Raw genomic sequence first — 18185 nt, 5'->3', positions numbered from 1 at the left:
TTTATACAGAAACTTTATCTATAGACTGATATATTACCTTTATATTTGTAAAACATTCTACAATAATGAATATCTATCAGTACTAAATGACAAATACATTCCTCTGTACCACAAAAGAATTGAGTATATTATGAAAAAAAATAATAATAATAAGCAAACCTCTTCTTTTAAGTGCCGAGAATTAAAGTAGTTTCTTTTATTGATTCAACCAATAGTTATTAAGCATCTGTTTCATTTCCAGATGCCATTCTAGGCACTGAGAACACCACAAAGTCCCTACCCCACAAAGTCCCTGCCCTTGTAGAGTTTACTGTCTAGTAGAAACAGACAGACCACAAACAAGAGTATGATCTGTTGGGTGGTGATAAAAACAATAAACAAATATCGAACAGGGTAAGAGAGGTAACGGGAGTCAGAGGCTGGTAGAGGGATCTAGTGGTGTAGCTCATGTCCCTCAGAGTTTCATGTTTTAGCCTTTGGTCTTACTGGGTGGTGACTGGATGCCTCCCCAGAAATCCTTGTGTTGGGACTTGCTTGCAGTGATCATATTGTAAAGGTATTAGGTGAAAACTTAATGGTGTTCAAGGATAAGGACTTCCGGTGTGATAACATCATGAGAATGGGGTCTCTATGGTTGAAAAATGGTGGGTATATAAACATAGAGAAAGCCACATGGAGACAAACCATGCTCAGCTCAAAGTTCTGCCTTCTGCTATTTTGTGACACCCTTGGACTTTGTGGCCATCTGAACTGGGAGTTATTAAGCCCTATTTCTTTATGACTCACCAGCCTTGGTTTTTCTGTGAGCAATGTGATAACAAACTTAGACATTCGAGATTGGGTAGTCAGCAAGACCTCTTTAATAAGATGACACTTGAGCAGAGACATGAAGTGTAGGAGTGAACCATGGAGAAATCTATGGGGCAAGCATCCCAGGTAAAGTGAACAGCTAAGGCGAAGCTGGGCTGGGCATGTCCAAGGAACAGCAGAGGCCAGCCTGGCTGGTGAGAAGTGAAGTTGGAGATCACGAAGTACCTTGTACAGCACGGTGAGATCTCTTGCCTCTTCTCTGATTGAAATGAGAGACAATGCATGGGATGGCATTTTCTTTGCCCTAGCCAAGGAGTCCTTCATGTCCATCTGGGATGAAGTGGAAGGACAGGAAGGAATACATTACCAGAAATCACTGCACCGAGGCTGGAAGAGACTAATCCTGATGAATAACAGACTTTTGAAATCCCCTTTAAGATCATAATGTGTGACTCTTGTCATTTTTATCCAAATACGTCATTAATAGCAGGCTGACATCGTGATTTCCAACAGTCTAAACGCTGTAACCTCCTATTTTCCCATCAGGTGAACAGGAGTGCCAGTCTAAATTCAGCCCAATCATGGTGCTAATAACAGCACGAATGTGAAGGGCATCTCTGGACTAGAGATTCCTAATTGCTGCTTCTGAATATAAGCCTTATTATATGTCTCTGGGTCAGGTTAATTCCTATACTTTGGTGAGCTACCTTCCTGGAGAGGCACTAACCGAGTATCAGAACCACAATTCAAAGCAACTACTAGGCACTAGCTGGGCAAACATGCCAACAGGAAGTAAAATCGTTTTCCTGTCACTCTGTTTTTCATACTACTGGCTAAGTAGCTAATATTCAGATTGAGGATTCTAGGACAGTTTTTCAGCAGAATTTGCACACAATTTCACTAGCTACTTTAGTTTTTTTCTTGGGGGGGGGGGAGTTGCTATAGAGTACATGTGCTCACTGGAGGGACAGAGAGAAACAGACAGAAAACAAGAAATCATACCTTAAGGGGATGGCCACATTGCAATCCCTTTTCCTCCATTCTCCTCTTGGGATCTTGGGCACACACTCACACACTCCCAGCATGAATTTTAAGCCACCAGGTCTGAGACTCAAACCGTGGTCAACTATGTGGGAGTCCAGCAACATAACCATTATGCTATTTGCTGGTCCTGCTACTTTAAATTTCATAAACTTTATTTCCACCTGTCTTTTTTCCTTCCTCTTTTCCTTCCTCTCTCCCTTACTTTCTTATTTTTAATAATCATTCCATCCTAAGCTTAAGTCCTTTAAAGATGAAGTTTCTCACGGTTTTACAAAAGGACTTGGCAATGTTGAATTATTTTATTTTAAAGTTTTTGCCATAGGGCACATGCACTTGCTGGAGAGACAGAAACAGTGGAGAGAAGGTGAGAAATCACCCACTAGGGGGGTGGCCACACCCTAATCCTTTCTCCACCATTCTCCTTTCAGGATTTTGGGCAACCATACACATGTGCACAGCGTGATATTCTAGTCACCAGGTCCAGGATTCAAACCACACCCAGCCACATGTGACTCCAGAGCCTTAATCACTATGCCATCTGCTGGCCCTGGCTGTGTTGAATTCTAACAGTAAATTGGGTATAAAGAAAATAATATCTTGGGGCCAAGAGTAATTTGAGTCCCAGACATGGCAACTTGTTTTCTCACTTTCTCTCTCTCACTCTCTCTGCTAAGTACACATGACCTATAGAAAATTTAAAAATAATAATGATAATATATAAAGTTAAATAATTATTTCTTAAAATGAAAAGAACATCTCATCCTTTATAACAAAATAGATTTTCAGTACATAAAGTTTTGTCGTTTTGAATTTTCTTTGAGATCTTTGCTATAGGGCGCATGTTCTCACCAGAGCAACAGAGAGACAGGAAGCAAGAAACTACCCCCAGAGGGAATGGGCATGATGGAAACCTTTCTTCTCCATTCCCTCTCAGGATTTTAGTTAAACACATCCACACCCAGCATGAATTTCACATCGCCAGGTCTAGGACTCAAATCAAGGTCAACCATGAGAGAGTACAACGCATTAACCACTACGCCACCTGCTGGCCCAGAACATAAAGTGTTAAACATAAAACCAAAGCATAACCTGAAGCACTAGAAGCAGGAAATTTTTTAATTTTTAAAAATGATTTTTTAATTTGCTAGGGGGTAAATGCTCTTGCTGGAGAGTAACAGAGAGAGAGAGAGAGCACATGAGAAAGCACCTGCCAATGGGAATGGCCACATCACAATCTCTCCTCCTCCATTCTTTAGAGATTTGGGGTATGCATACACACATGCCTGCCATGTTTTTCAAGCCACCAGATCAAGGCCTCAAACTGCATAGTCCTCCATATGGGATCCAGTCACCTCAACATTCAAGCCACCAGCTAGCCCAAGAAATCATTTTTTTAATAGACTGAGAAATAATGAGAATCTTACTAAGTATTACACAAAACATTGAAACCATAAAAAATTGATATATTTAAATATAATACATAAAAATTTAAAATTTCCATCTGGCAAAATGCAAAAAATAAATCAACAGGGAGAAAAAGAAACATCTATACACTGCTAGTGGAAATATAAATTGGTACTAGTTCTGCTGAGAGTAATTTGGCATTATTAAAATTAAAGTTTTGGACCCAGCAGGTTCCGTGGTGCATGTGTGCCCAAAATCCCAATAGAAGAATGAAGGAGAGTAGATTACGGTACCCCTGGTGTGTGATTTCTCGTTTTCTAGTTTCCTGTCTCTCTCTGTGTCTCCAGTAAGCACATATACCCTATAGCAAAAACCTCTCAAAAAAAAAAAAAAAAACAGCTTTTAAGGGGACATATCTATGATTCAGAATTTCTACTTCTAGAAATGTATTCTATATATCTATTTACACATGCGGGAAAAGCAAGGATATGTACACAGCTTTACTAGAAAAATCAAATACTGGAAAAACCGGGCTACATCCATATAGTAGAATCATATGCAGTCCTCCAAGTGTAGGGCTAATCTATCTGTATTGATCTGGAATGATCTCTAAGACAATAGCATTAAAGGAAGGAATAGTGAACTTAGCATGCTACCATTTGTGAGATTTTTTTTTTTTGTAGAGGTTTTTGCTATAGGGTGTGTGCACTCGCCAGACAGACAGAGACAGAGAGACAGAAAGCAAGAAATCACCCCCCAAGGTGGATGGCCACGCCGCAATCCCTTCTCCTCCATTCTCCTCTCGGGATCTTGGGCACACACGCACACGCACCCGGCGTGAGTTTTAAGCTACCGGGTCCGGGACGCAAACCGCAGTTGATTACGTGGGAGTCCAGTGACATAGCCATTACGCTAACTGCTGGTCCCCATTTGTGAGATTTTTTTTAGAAGACTCTCTTTATGTGTATGGATATGTGTGTATATATACACATTCATACGTCTCTGAAGTGATCATTTTAAAAGCTGGTAGTGGGGGCTAGCAGGTTTCATGGTGGTTGAGGTGCTGAACTCCTACATAGCCAACTGTGTTCAAGTCCTGGACCTGGCAGCTTGCTTTCTTGCTTTCTCTTTCTCTTTATTTCTCTCTCTCTCTCTCTCTCTCTCTCTCTCTCTCTCTCTCATGAGCACACATGCCCTAAAGCAAATTTTAAAATAATAATAACAGTAAACAAAATTAAATAGATAATTAAGAGGAAAAAAAGCTAATAGCAGTGACTAGTACCAGATAAACAATTTATCTTTAAATTTTGTACATGTACAGATTTAGAATTTTGTATAGTATGCATATAGTGCCTATTCAAAACAATAAAGAAAATACTACTTTAAAATTAAAATTAACAAATGTATTTGTTGACATTCTCTTCATTGGCAACTCACACTATGAAAATAAAGGGAATAACATTTGATACAATGTTAGACAAGAACAAAGAAATCTATATTCTGGTCTTAGATCTTTCTACAAGTCATTTTAGAACCGAGACTACTTATTTGAAAGGCTAAACTTGTGCTTTACATAGCTATTGAATTACTGAAATTTACAGAGAACTGATACAACAGAGCACCAAGTCGAATTGTATTTTTTTTTAAATACAGATTTCTGGGCCCTATGCCAGAATTTCTACCTTCAGCCTCTCTCCCCACAGAGCATCAAGGTTAAAAGGTGATTCTCATCACAGGCCCTTCTCTAGTTTGTCATCTTCACTCATTCATGGACTTGAGTGTTCTTACTTTATCTTCTGCATGTGGAAGCATTTGAGAACTGCTTTCTCTTCACACCAGAATAGCTCAGACACTTAGTCTACGATGCTGCCAAAACCAGGATTTTCAAACCAGTATCCCAAACTTCACAGCCAGTCTTTAGAGCTGTTTAAATATTCTAGTTCTCTATGTGGGCATAGCATGGTATTTCCCTTCCATGTCACCTTGGGATTGCCCATGTGACTTAATTTGGCTGGTCAAATATGAAAGTGTTATATATCATTTTCAAGGAAAAGCCTTTAAGAACCAATGTCCAGGGACCAGCAAGTGGTGTGGTGGTTAAGGTGTTGGACTTCCACATGGCTGATTGTGGTTCAAATCCCAGACCTGGCAGCTTCCTTTTTCTTTTTTCTTTTCTTTTTTTTCCTCTCTCTCTAGTGAGTATACTTTCCCTATAGAAAAACTTGAAGGAGAAGAAATAAAATTAAATAAATAATTCTTTTAAAAAATTTAAAGAGTCAATGTACAAGTCACCCCTTTTCCACTATTGGCGATTACAGACACAATCAATAGGGGAAAGATGCCTTCACCATGAGTCCCTAAGTAACTATAAACAGGATCCCCCAACTTGACCCATCTCGGGATGCAACATTATTGAGAAACAACATTTCATTATGTTAGACTACTGCATAGTCATTTGTAGTTATTCCTGTAGTATCGCCTAACTTGTAGTGATTCACTGAAGTCTCCTGCATTACTCGTTACACTGGTAAATTCACCGTTAATTTCATAAATACTAAGACTCTTCCACATGCCACTTAGTTATCTAGATTCTAAGGAAACAATAAGGGAGGAGAGACAAACGTACGAGGAAGAAAGAATGAAGGAAGAAGAAAGGCTTCCAACTCTGTGATACGTGGTTTTATCTAATGACCGGTGTCCAAGTGTGATCTGCGAAAACAGGAATCCTGAAAGCAGTCATTTCTCATTTCCATTTCTGTAGCATCCCCATCTAGCAATTTGAAAAAGGTCACGTCAAATCTAAAAAAATAACACTATTTTTATTAATTAAGAAAGTTAAATGCTGTACTTTTAGGAAAAGAGAAGTGTTAGTCACCACTATTCAAATTTTAAAGCAGTTGTGAATATTTAAGGCAAGACTAGAAGGTAAATATTTATCAACCAGTGCTTTTGGGGTCATGTCAGTGTATAAAAGAAAAGATAAGGACCAGCAGATGGCATAGAAGTTAGGCAATGGACTCCCACACCGTCGATGAAGGTTGAGTCCCAGTCTTGGCAGCTTGAAACTCACTCCAGTTATGTGTGAGTGTGTGGCCAAGATCCCGAGAGGAGAATGGGGGAGAAGGGACTGTGACCTGGCCAACCCCCCTGGGAGGGTGATTTCTCACTTTCTGTCTCTCCTTGTCTCTCTAGCGAGCGCACACACCCTATAGCAAAAATCTCTCAAAAAAAAAAAAAGAAAAAGAAGAGATAAAGTGACTTGGAGATCTCTCAAAAAAAAAGAAGAGATAAAGTGACTTGGAGATCTCTCAAAAAAAGAAAAGATAAAGTGACTTGGAGATGTTATGAAAAACTGGTGAGCCCTGTATGTCCTCAGTGAGGACAGGGTCTGCAGGCACTGTCACAGCTTCAGGACCACTTAGGGCCAGGCCTACAGGAGGGGACGCTCCCGTCCTGGCCCTGACGGCTGAGGAAGGCACTTTGCCGAGCTTCTCCAGGACGTTTTCGTTATGTAGGACCAGTCAATGGTAGCGAAGACCCTGTGCATGGATCCCATTGTACACCTGCCTCTGCACGCTCAGCAAACGTGACACAGGGAGGGCTCGGCGACTAGTGGCCGCTCATCACCTCATGTTTTTTGAAGTCACAGGGACTTCATGATAACAGGAGAGAAACCACGCCAATAACACACACACACACACACACACACACACACACAGAGAGGGGAGCAGAAAACTTTCCCAGAGAAGTCTAGTGTCATTCCTGGAACCCTTCATCTGACAGCCAGCTCCAGGAAAACGTTCCCTCTTCCTAGCTCAACCCACATGTGTGATCACTTCTGACCGAGACTCGCTCTTCACTAGATCCTTTCCATGTGGGGTATGTCTGACTGTTGCTGGCAATGAAAGCAAGGCCAGAGGCACAGTGGTCTTGAGAGGCAAACTGGGCCTGCTGAAGCCATGAAGTTTAGCCAGGAAGGCCTGGACCCAGAGGCAGAGCTTGGGCCAGCTCTGTCTCAAGTACTGAGCTGCCATTCCATGGCCTAAAACCTAAGCACATTTAGTCTCCTCTGCAATAAGATGAGCAGGGAAGCCAGGCCTGGCTAGGTTGGGACACCACTGTGAGTGTCTAGAAAGGGGTGCTCAGGAACAGCACTGTGATTGGAGAGCTGACAGGAGCATGTCACTGCTGCTTCTTCTTGTCTCCTGTCCTGCCCTTCATGTCTGCGGGTACACTCCATGAGCCTAGTGGGGCACCCAGGGAGGAGGCCTCACAGGCAGTAATTCATATTATATGCTCTGCCTCCTCTGCTTCCAGACACAGGCACCAGATCACAACACACCTTTTCACATGGCCAGAGTTAGGGCTGGGGCCACATGGCAGGCCTGAGTTCAGATCCTGGACCAATCCAAACAGGCTAGGCTAGGCCAACTTGCCTGTAATGCTAACTAACTGGGAAGTTGGGGCAGAGGATCACAACCGAAAGAGCTTATTGAAAATGCCAATTTCGCCGTCTTCTCATTTTTCCCCTTTCTACTTTTAAAAGAATAATTTATTAAATTTTATTATTATTATTATCATTAATTTTGCTACAGGACACATGTGCTCACCAGAGAGAGACAGAGAGAAAGAGAGAGAGAGAGCAAGCCTCTAGGTCAGGGACTTGAACCATGGTCAACCATGTGGGAGTCTAGCACATGCCACCTGTTGGCCCTCATCTTTCCCTTTCTAACCCTTCCTTCCTCTCTCTCTCAAACAATTCTCGGGGCCAGCAGGTGGTGTAGTGGTTAAGGTGCTGGGCTCTCACATGGCTGACTGTGATTTAAGTCCTGGACCCAGAGGCTTGAAACTCACACTGGGCACATGTGTGTGCATGCCCCAAATCCCAGGAGGAGAATGGAGAAGAACGGATTGTGGCATGGACATCTCCCCACAGTGGGGGGTGGTTTCTCACTTTCTCTCTCTCCCTCCCCCTCTCTCTGTCTCTCTCTGTCTCTCTGGTGAGCACATACATCCTAAAACAAAAATCTGTCTTGGCAGTACATTGAGCTCCACAGAGACAGCACCGGGGCAAGTGAGAGCCGGATGGGCACTGGGCGACTCTGCCTGGCAGAGGAAAGATAACTAAACATGGGCAAAGGAGATCCTAAGAAGCCGAGAGGCAAAATGTCATCATATGCATTCTTCGTGCAAACTTGCCGGGAGGAGCACAAGAAGAAGCACCCAGATGCTTCAGTCAACTTCTCAGTTTTCTAAGAAGTGCTCAGAGAGATGGAAGACCATGTCTGCTAAAGAAAAAGGAAAGTTTGAAGATATGGCAAAGGCGGACAAGACCTATTATGAAAGAGAAATGAAAACCTATATCCCTCCTAAAGGGGAAACAAAAAAGAAGTTCAAGGATCCCAATGCACCCAAGAGGCCTCCTTTGGCCTTTTTCTTCTTCTGTTCTGAATATTGCCCAAAAATCAAAGGAGAACATCCTGGCCTATCCATTGGTGACGTTGCAAAGAAACTGGGAGAGATGTGGAATAACACTGCTGCTGGTGATAAACAGCCTTATGAAAAGAAGGCTGCTAAGCTGAAGGAAAAATACGAAAGGGATATTGCTGCATACCGAGCGAAAGGAAAGCCTGATGCAGCAAAAATGGGAGTTGTCAAGGCTGAAAAGAGAAACAAAAAGAAGGAGGAGGAGGAAGACGAGGAAGATGAAGAAGATGAGGAAGATGAGGAAGATGAAGAGGATGAAGATGATGATGAATAAGTTGGTTATAGCGCAGTTTTTTTTCCTTGTCTATAAAGCATTTAACCCTCCTGTACACAACTCACTACTTTTAAAGAAAAAAACTGAAATGTAAGGCTGTATAAGATTTGTTTTTAAACTGTACAGTGTCTTTTTTTGTATAGTTAACACATACCGAATGTGTCTTTAGCTAGCCCTGTCCTGGTGGTATTTTCAATAGCCTCTAACCTTGCCTGGTCCAGTATGGGGGTTGTAAATTGGCATGGAAATTTAAAGCAGGTTCTTGTTGGTGCACAGCACGAATTGGTTATATATGGGGATGGTAGTTTTTTCATCTTCAGTTGTCTCTGATGCAGCTTATACGAAATAATTGTTGTTCTGTTAACTGAATACCAGTCTGTAATTGCAAAAAAAAAAAAAAAAAAGTTGCAGCTGTTTTGTTGACATTCTGAATGCTTCTAAGTAAATACAATTTTTTTATTTAAAAAAAAATCTGCCTTAAAAAAAAAAACTTCACCAAAACTGTTAGAATGAAGAAACAAACTCCATAAAGAGGCTAAATATGAAATTAATGTACAAAATCAGTAGTGTTTCTTTACACCAATAAAGAACTAGCCGGAAAAAAAAAAAGATATGAGAAAAGCAATCTCATTTACCAAACTACAAAAGAAACAAACAAATAAAAAACAAAAACAAGGGACCAGCAGGTGGCATAGTGGTTAAAGCCCTAGACTCTCACATACCAACTGTGGTTCGAGTCCTGAACTCAGTGGCTTGAAACTCATGCTGGGTGCATGTGTGTGTGCGCCCAAAATCCCAGGAGTAAAATGGAGAAGGGATTACAACATGGCCCTCACTAAACATGGGCAAAGGAGATCCTAAGAAGCCGAGAGGCAAAATGTCATCATATGCATTCTTCGTGCAAACTTGCCGGGAGGAGCACAAGAAGAAGCACCCAGATGCTTCAGTCAACTTCTCAGTTTTCTAAGAAGTGCTCAGAGAGATGGAAGACCATGTCTGCTAAAGAAAAAGGAAAGTTTGAAGATATGGCAAAGGCGGACAAGACCTATTATGAAAGAGAAATGAAAACCTATATCCCTCCTAAAGGGGAAACAAAAAAGAAGTTCAAGGATCCCAATGCACCCAAGAGGCCTCCTTTGGCCTTTTTCTTCTTCTGTTCTGAATATTGCCCAAAAATCAAAGGAGAACATCCTGGCCTATCCATTGGTGACGTTGCAAAGAAACTGGGAGAGATGTGGAATAACACTGCTGCTGGTGATAAACAGCCTTATGAAAAGAAGGCTGCTAAGCTGAAGGAAAAATACGAAAGGGATATTGCTGCATACCGAGCGAAAGGAAAGCCTGATGCAGCAAAAATGGGAGTTGTCAAGGCTGAAAAGAGAAACAAAAAGAAGGAGGAGGAGGAAGACGAGGAAGATGAAGAAGATGAGGAAGATGAGGAAGATGAAGAGGATGAAGATGATGATGAATAAGTTGGTTATAGCGCAGTTTTTTTTCCTTGTCTATAAAGCATTTAACCCTCCTGTACACAACTCACTACTTTTAAAGAAAAAAACTGAAATGTAAGGCTGTATAAGATTTGTTTTTAAACTGTACAGTGTCTTTTTTTGTATAGTTAACACATACCGAATGTGTCTTTAGATAGCCCTGTCCTGGTGGTATTTTCAATAGCCACTAACCTTGCCTTACAGTATGGGGGTTGTAAATTGGCATGGAAATTTAAAGCAGGTTCTTGTTGGTGCACAGCACGAATTGGTTATATATGGGGATGGTAGTTTTTTCATCTTCAGTTGTCTCTGATGCAGCTTATACGAAATAATTGTTGTTCTGTTAACTGAATACCAGTCTGTAATTGCAAAAAAAAAAAAAAAAAGTTGCAGCTGTTTTGTTGACATTCTGAATGCTTCTAAGTAAATACAATTTTTTTATTTAAAAAAAAATCTGCCTTAAAAAAAAAAACTTCACCAAAACTGTTAGAATGAAGAAACAAACTCCATAAAGAGGCTAAATATGAAATTAATGTACAAAATCAGTAGTGTTTCTTTACACCAATAAAGAACTAGCCGGAAAAAAAAAAAGATATGAGAAAAGCAATCTCATTTACCAAACTACAAAAGAAACAAACAAATAAAAAACAAAAACAAGGGACCAGCAGGTGGCATAGTGGTTAAAGCCCTAGACTCTCACATACCAACTGTGGTTCGAGTCCTGAACTCAGTGGCTTGAAACTCATGCTGGGTGCATGTGTGTGTGCGCCCAAAATCCCAGGAGTAAAATGGAGAAGGGATTACAACATGGCCATCCCTCACGAGGGATGATTTCTCACTTTCTCTCTCAATTGTCTGTCTGTCTGTCTGTCTCTCTCTCTCTCTCTCTCTTTCTCTCTCTTTAGCAAGCATATGTGCCCTAAGGGAAAAAAATCTCTAAAAAAAAAGGTGGGGAAGATTTCTCCTAGGCAACCACAACTTTCCTGGGCTCGGATTAGCCACATGGCTCCCTCTTTCTCCCCTAAAAACAGCCAAACTCACACATTCAACACAATTCCAATGCCAGATAGTACAAATGCAAAGTCACAAGGAAAACAGAAACACAAATATATTTAGCAGGCGGGGAGATCAAAGTAAAGTAAATAATGAACGTGGGCTTCATCAAACATTTACAGAACAGTGCATGACAAAACAAAATAGCCAATAGGCAAGATATTGGTTGCATTATATTTCTTTTAGAGCGCTTTGTTTTCAATTTTTGCAATTAGTCTTTAAGTCTCTGTGTAAATCTTACATTTTGTTGAGACACAAAATTTTGGTTAATTATGATTTTAGAAAATGATCATCTATTAAAGCTTTAAAAACGTTTTTGAAATTTAAAAAGCAACATGCTCTTTCCTTTTTGAGATTTCATATCTACATTGCCCTACAATCCAGTTCCCTGGGCGTACCAAAGTGGATACCAAACACCAGGTGGGACTAAGATAAGAAAGTATGTTTGAATTCCTTTTCAGACTAAGTTTTCTTTTCTCTGCATATATGAGGAAATTTTCCATTTTCAGGAAGGAGTTACGAAGAATTGCTTTCTTAGTTCGGGGTTTTCATTTGTTTTAGACAAAAATACAGCGGTCCCCACTGTCTTCATTTCTACCCCCCTTGACCTTCAACAGGAGTGATTTGGGGTGGGAGGGTAAAGAGCGAAGTGAAGTCATAGGCCAGGGGGAGCCCAAGCCAGTGACCTCTGGGGCAAAGCCATTAGGCTCCCTCCTGCCAGAAGCCACAATGGGAGGAGAGTGAGAGTAGCAAAGGAACGAAAACAAACTCCTGCCCAGGGCAGGAAGGAACGCTAGCACTTCACCCAAGAGCACCTCTCTGTCCCACCAGCGAGTCTCTCTTGTAGAGTCTGTAGATTCTGAGCTCACAGAAATATGAGGCCAAGACATAAACAGACATCACAGAGAAGAAAGCACTTGATAGCATTCTTAGCAATTATTTCCAGCTGTATTTATGTGTCTTCTGGGGAAAATATAACAAAGAAAATGCAGAATTTATTCCAGCCTTGCTAAAAGACATCCATCTGGAATCGTATCTCTTACTTAAGAATCAAAAACACCTTGCTATTTAAACTTCGATCATCTCACCCTTGTTGTAAAGGCCCTTGAATTCTCCAAAAATGAGATGACTGTGTTCTCACGGGAAAGGCATGTACCTGGATCTAGAATTTGTCATCTGAAAAGTCATGGTTCTGTCACTTACTGAATATAAAATAGATGGTAATACCTAGCTTCCCCAGGCTCTTAGAAGGAATGAAGAAGTTTGTAGCCTGTAACCTACACAAAATGAAAGACAGGAGAGAGGCAGTACCACCAAGTAGAGAGATCAGAAGCTCTGGACTCAGAGCAATCCTGGTTCAGACCTCAGCACGATTCCTTTGACCACGTTAAGTCCTTTGAACCTCAATTGCCCCATCTGGATTACTGCAAAGATTAAATATTAACATCTATAAAGACCTAGTCACTCAACAGACATTCAGTAAATGACAGCTATCATTTTGTGTTTTCTCTTTCTTTTAGCTAGCCATTTTTCATTCATTTTTTCAACAAAGATGGAGTACTCAACACCGTATCAGAGTATAATGGCGAATGAGACATACACAACTCCTGTCCTCACAGAGCTGCCCTCTAGTACAGGACACAGACAAGCAGGCAATTAGAATAAATATATTTATATTTATATTTACATGTGTATACACACACACATACATATATTGTATTTTTTTTTTTTTTGAGATTTTTTGCTATAGGGCATATGCACTCACCAGAAAGAGCAAGAGAGGGAAAGTGAGAACTCACCCCCTCCCCAGGAGGGTGTTCATACCACAATCCCTTCTCTTTCGTTCTCCCTTGTAATTTTGGGCATGCCTGCACACGCACTGGACATGTTTTTCAAGCCACCAAGTCCAAGACTTGAACCACAGAGTTATGTGGGATCTAGTGCCTTAACCACTACGCCACCTGCTGGTTCCAGAATATAATTTCACATGTATTGAATAGGTAAAGTATACAATATAATGAGAACCCAGAGATACGGCTCATCATCCTTAGGTTGGAACCTGACAGGTTTCTTGGAGAAAGTGACACTGAGTTGAAAACTGACAGATGAATCAAAATTACCAAATGAAGGGGAGAGAGTATAGGAAAGTTTCTAGACAAAAAATATATGTAAAGGGCCAGAAGGAAGAGATCGTGCTTGTCAAATATTACCTCAAAATATCTACCCCCACTTGCATACATTTGGGGACTAGAACATAAATACTCCATATAGATCTATTTCTTCTCCATTAACATCACAACTTCTAGCCTTTCATCTAACAAACATTGAGGGAAACACATCTTTGTCTTCAGCCAAAATCCTAGCACTAGCAAGTATAAATTTCATTTACCCATCTCCAGAATCCTGTATAAATCGCCAGTTGTGGCCTGATAATTCACAAAAAAATATTCTTATTGCAATCTAGTGATATTACAAGCATAACATCGAACTGGATGATGACAAATAAACTCCACTCTCTACTTTCCATGAGTTTCATAGTCCGATTAGAAAAAGGAAACAGAAAATAGATCATAACATAAAATAACATTTGGTTAGATGTCACTTGAATAGCTAGATAATAAGTAGAAATTTAGATGAGACTAGATTATGATAAAAATTCTATAAATGCCTAACAACACTGCAAATTGTTAAAAATTTCCTTGTATTGGGTCCGGCAGGTGACATGGTGGTTAAGGGCACTGGACTGACCACAGTTCAAGTCCCAGACCTGGCTATTTGCCTTCTCACTTTCTTCCCCACCCCCCATCCCCAGTAAAGTAAAAAATTAATTAATTAAATTAAATATTTTTTTTTAATTTCCCTGTCTTATAGATGAGGAATTGAGGTTCAGAGAGGCTGAATTACTTAAAGCTAAGATATAGAACATTCGGGTCTTTCCATGGGCTTCCATACTACTGTACTACATCACAAAAACTACAGAAATTACAGAATGTAGATTTGAAATAACCCCCTGGAATCTTTCCCAAAATCCCACCTTATTTAGGAATCATTTTTTAAAATGCATTTACATTTACTCATGAGAATCATTTCTACCCTTTCCAGGGATCCAGTGCCTTGTTGAAATTCCGGCTTTGTTACCTACACACTGTGAGTTCTGTGAACTTCAGCTTTCATGCCTATAAAAGGAAATACTAGTATTTACCTCACAGGATTATTGTGAAGACAAAAGGATAAAGTACATAAAGATCTTTGGAAATAAAGCATTTCCCAAACGCTTCCCAAAAGGTGCAAGCAAAGTAGACCTTTGAAGAAAATTTTGTCGTTGAATTTAAGTTTTTCTATGTGGATACTCTTTTATATATCACTGATTTCATTATTATAGACTTCAATAGAACAATATGAGGAGCTTTAATAAGTTCGTGGAAAATGGGTATTATTGAAAAAAAAATTCATGGATTTCAAAAGATGTTTGTACCAAAATAAACTTGTACTTTAATTCCATTTCTATGAGCTTTTTGAAGCCTCCTTATATATATATCACCTTTCCTAGTAGGCAATTGTTTTACATATGCTTACAATGTAAATTTTTCTCAAATTCTTTCAGAAAGCGAGGAAAATAACAATTTTGGAACAGCTATTAAAAACTAAATTCCATCTTAAATGTGCAGTTATGTAAAAGAATTGAGGCATCTGCAAAAAAAAAGTCCGTGCAAATGCGTATCATGATAAAACTATGCATGGATTTCAAATCTTTCTTGCGCCAAAGTCAATTTGAACTTAAATTCCAATTTTTCACAACTCTTTAAAGGTTTTTCATAAATGGCTCAAAAATAGAGATGGCTCTAAATACATTTTCTAATAAAATTTTATTAGGATTTGTGCACATATTAAAAATACCCTATACAATTATAATAATAGAGAGTATTTACTGAGCACTTATTAACTCACCTAATAAAATTCTTCGATTATTGGAAAGTGATCATTTAACAACAAAGAATAGTGTAAAAAGATAGAAAAACAATAAAATAATATAGGCAAAAGAAAAACTACATAGCACACATAACCTGATTTTAACCAAAATTTGATAAATTAGTATAGCAAACAACAGGTTTCAGAACACATTATAGAAATGACAAGTAAAATTGGTTAAATGTTATGTATAAAATGCCTACATCAGTTTAAAACTGATCCATAGGTACAATGATCTATCTTTTTATACAAGTAAATGGAAAGTTAGATTTCTCTATTTACCTCCTATTTCTTTAGCTTTCATATCCATGTAAATTAATACATTAATCTTATAATCGGCCATTTCCAGAGCTGTGTCTGTGTGTTCTTCCCTGGGAATGCATATTGTTTCCTTTTCTTTTTTCAAGGATTTTATTCAAAAACCCATAAAAATGCATCAGCATGTATGTATTTGCATGTATGTGTGCATGCACAGTATTTGCATCTTTTTCTAAATTGACTTATCTTGATAATGGACGAAAACCAAATTAGGACAGAAGGTCCACACTTCTCATCCCGCATTAGGGCAGAGGACTGGAAAGACATCCTGCCTTCTGGGTCGTGTATGCCCACCACACGAAATGAAAACACCTGCTATTTTACTTACAGTTGATGTCTGTCGAATGGTCTGTAGTGGTGTTTTTTCAGCAACGACGTTTGGAAAAGTGAAAGAAATCCACCTTTTCACCTTTTTCGCTTCTTATATCTTCTGAATGATGCAGGATCAAGAGTTGCCAAATTAGATGGGCAAAGGCAGCCAAAAAGGGCTTCCTAGCCAATCTAAAAATAGCAGGTGGTGGTGGGCAGGTATACCATTTCTCCTTTGGTCTTTTTTTTTCCCCTAAGAACTAGGAATCATGAACATGGCTTATTCAAAATTAAAACAGTACAAAAAGATATTATATTGAACAGTACAAAAATAATTTATATTTCTTCTTGTCCTAAAATCTAGGGAGGTAGTTAGAAAATGTGTATGTTTTGCTAAGGAAGATAGGAAAGTGAAGGCAAAGTTATTTCTGTATTTCTTACATGAGGATTCCATACTCCATTTCCATTTGTTCTCCAAAGAAAACTAATTATCATTTGCTGGAATCAAGAGTTGCTTTTGCCATTAAGTTTTTCTTTTCTGAAAGTTCTTGAATAATAACTATGTTTTGTATGTTTTATAATTTACTAAGTCCTTTCACAGATTTTTATTTAACTGATTCCTTACTACAAGCCTATGTCTTCAAAAGGTTTTAGCACACTATAATTGGAAAAATGAGAAAACCAAGGTTCTCAGATTTTAAAGCTTGACCAAGACCCAGATAGAAAAAAGCAGATCTGTCTTCAAATTCCACACTCATCACACATACTCTCCAGTATAAAATGGCATTAAGGTTTAACATTTAAACTGGCAGCTACTAGAAGGCAACTCCTACATTAATTAATATGTAATAAGTTGCTTTGCTGAAGCACAATTTTTTTTAAGAATTATTTACTTTATTATCATTTTTTTTTTCAATTTTGATCAGAGAGACAGAGAGAGAGAGAGCACAATTTGCCAGGTCCGAGACTAGAACCATGGTTAGCCATGTGGGAGTCCAGCACCCTTAACCATCACGCCACCTGCCAGCCCCTGAAGTACAAATTTTAATCTCACATTGTAAAAGCAGGGTGAGGGAGTGAATAATTTAGGGGTTAGTATAGTTTCTGCATATCAAAACATTGTTGCTATTTGCTAGTTATATTAAGTAACTTTAAGAAATAATACAAATTTCCTTAAACATATTCTAGAAGAGAACATTTTTCAGTTCATGACAGTAGAATAAAAATAAAGTAAAATGCTGAGGAAAAATAGAAGTTTACAATAAATTTTTTAAAATGGAGGGCTGGCCTCAGAGCCTAGTGGCGAAGGGAGCTGCATCCCACTTGGCCTAGTGTGGTTCAACCCTCACACCTGGGAATCAGCAGTTAGCGTAATGGCTATGTCGCCGGACTCCCATGTAGTCAACCGCGGTTTGCGTCCCGGACCTGGTGGCTGAAAACTGACGCCAGGCGTGTGTACGTGCGTGCCCAAGATCCCGAGAGGAGAATGGAGGAGAAGGGATTGTGGCGTGACCATCTCCCCTGGGGGGCGATTTCTCACTTTCTATCTCTCTGTCTCTCTCTGTCCGTCTGGCGAGCACACATGCCCTATAGCAAAAACCTCTCCAAAAAAACAAAAACAAACAAACAAACAAAAAAAAACCTCACCCCTGGCGGCTTGAAAAATACACAGGGCCAACAGATGGCATAGTGCTTAAGGCGCTGGATTACCACATGGACGACAGCAGCTCCAGTCCTGGACTTGGGAAAAAAAAAAATCATGCTGGCACATGTGCATGCATGCCCAAAATCTTGAGAGGAGAATGGAGAAGGGATTGCAGCTTGGCTGTCCCCTGGGGGTGATTTCTCACTTTTTCTCTTACTGTCTTTCTCTTTCTAGTGAGTGCACATTCCCTATGGCAGAAACCTTGGGGAGGAGGGGAAGTACACCAGGCATGTGTATGTGTATGCCCGAAATCCCAAAAGGATAAAGAAATGGAGAAGAGATTGCAGCATAACAAAGCCCTCTTACTGGGTGCTTTCTCCCTCTT

This window comes from Tupaia chinensis, unplaced genomic scaffold (assembly GCF_000334495.1).
Source record: "Tupaia chinensis unplaced genomic scaffold, TupChi_1.0 Scaffold000086_1, whole genome shotgun sequence".
Classification (NCBI taxonomy): Eukaryota; Metazoa; Chordata; class Mammalia; order Scandentia; family Tupaiidae; genus Tupaia; species Tupaia belangeri.
Note: the sequence above shows the minus strand (reverse complement) of the source record.